The following is an 814-nucleotide window of genomic DNA, read 5'->3' as shown; positions in this document are numbered from 1 at the left end:
CATAAACACTCACAATATATCATGTTGTTACAGTTCGTGCAGTTCATCCTCGTAGTCCGAGGTGCCACGAAGGTGCTAGGGTGTTATATACTTGCTTTATTTTCTCAGAACATTAAGAATATATCATGTTGTTACAGTTCAGTTCATCTTCGTAGTAAGAGGTGCCGCGAAGGTGCCATTTTGTTGCAGACTTGCTATATTTAATCAAATCATTTAAAATATATCGTGTTGCTACAGTTCAGTCCATCCTCGTAGTACGAGGTGCCGCGAAGGTGTCATGTTGTCACAGATTTGCTATATTTACTGACACAGAAGACCTTTAGTCCAATTATACCCAGTTTTAGCCAGCTGCCGCTCTGTGAGAATCTGATGAAGTTGACGACAATCACGATAAACCAATGCCATCATGCCCGCCCACTCGCGAACTGCCACGATTGAGCCGTAAATAGTTTCATCAGGCTGGTGGATGGAAAACAAAGTCTTCTTCATTTTGATCAAACGACATTATACAAACACATCTCAAGCTACATATTTTACATTACTAAGTCTTCTTCATTCTGATCAAATTACATTATACAAACATATCTCAAGCTACATATCTAACATTACTAAGAAACGAGAAGAAGCCGAACAAATGTATTAGACTAGTTTTAGAATCCATGTTTTAGAAATAGTCTTAGAAACCATGTGTACTGTATTACTACCTTTTGTATCTATAAGGCTGTACTTAGCCCGACAGGGCATGAATGTGCAACAAAGCGCTATTATTTTTATCATTATCATTTAAGCAACCTTCTTAATTAACGACGGTTGG

The 814-nt window shown here is 38.1% G+C and overlaps 1 protein-coding gene across 1 annotated transcript in view; it reads left to right on the top strand.

Annotated features, from left to right (window-relative positions):
• The window catches only part of LOC118409997 (ras-related protein Rap-2c-like), a 7,381-nt gene that overhangs the window by 1,307 nt on the left and 5,260 nt on the right, over nucleotides 1-814 (top strand). The gene's annotated exons all lie outside the window — the stretch shown is intronic.

The sequence above is a fragment of the Branchiostoma floridae genome, chromosome 2 (assembly GCF_000003815.2).
Source record: "Branchiostoma floridae strain S238N-H82 chromosome 2, Bfl_VNyyK, whole genome shotgun sequence".
Lineage (NCBI taxonomy): Eukaryota > Metazoa > Chordata > Leptocardii > Amphioxiformes > Branchiostomatidae > Branchiostoma > Branchiostoma floridae.
This window is presented reverse-complemented; position numbering and strand designations above follow the sequence as displayed.